The sequence below is a fragment of the Ahaetulla prasina genome, chromosome 7 (assembly GCF_028640845.1).
Source record: "Ahaetulla prasina isolate Xishuangbanna chromosome 7, ASM2864084v1, whole genome shotgun sequence".
NCBI classification, from domain to species: domain Eukaryota; kingdom Metazoa; phylum Chordata; class Lepidosauria; order Squamata; family Colubridae; genus Ahaetulla; species Ahaetulla prasina.
This window is the reverse complement of record NC_080545.1, coordinates 69,110,026-69,110,387: the sequence shown is the minus strand read 5'-3', so window position 1 is coordinate 69,110,387 and position 362 is coordinate 69,110,026.

Here is a 362-nt window from a genome sequence, read left to right as displayed (position 1 = left end):
GTCTGTTCCAGAAATTCCAAGATCTGCAGAAGAAGTAACTGAACTGATGTCATGCCATCTTCAATTTCACAGAGGTATGCCTAATCCAGGTCAACAGCACCCTCTACTGTCCAGTCCACAATAGGTTTATTCCACTGTTTTAAACCAGGCCTGTTCCAGCGTTGTTTGAATTGACTCCATTCAATTCTGTGCATAAGTTCTCATTACCTCTTGTTTTACATTAGGTTTAGGACAGTGGTGGGTTCTAAGCGGCGTTATCACTGGTTCGCTTCGCATGCTGTGCCTTTCAGCTGGGCTAAAAACGGAAGAATAAAGGTAGGTATAGCGCAGGGGCAGGTGGGAGGGCCCACATGACAGTCGGA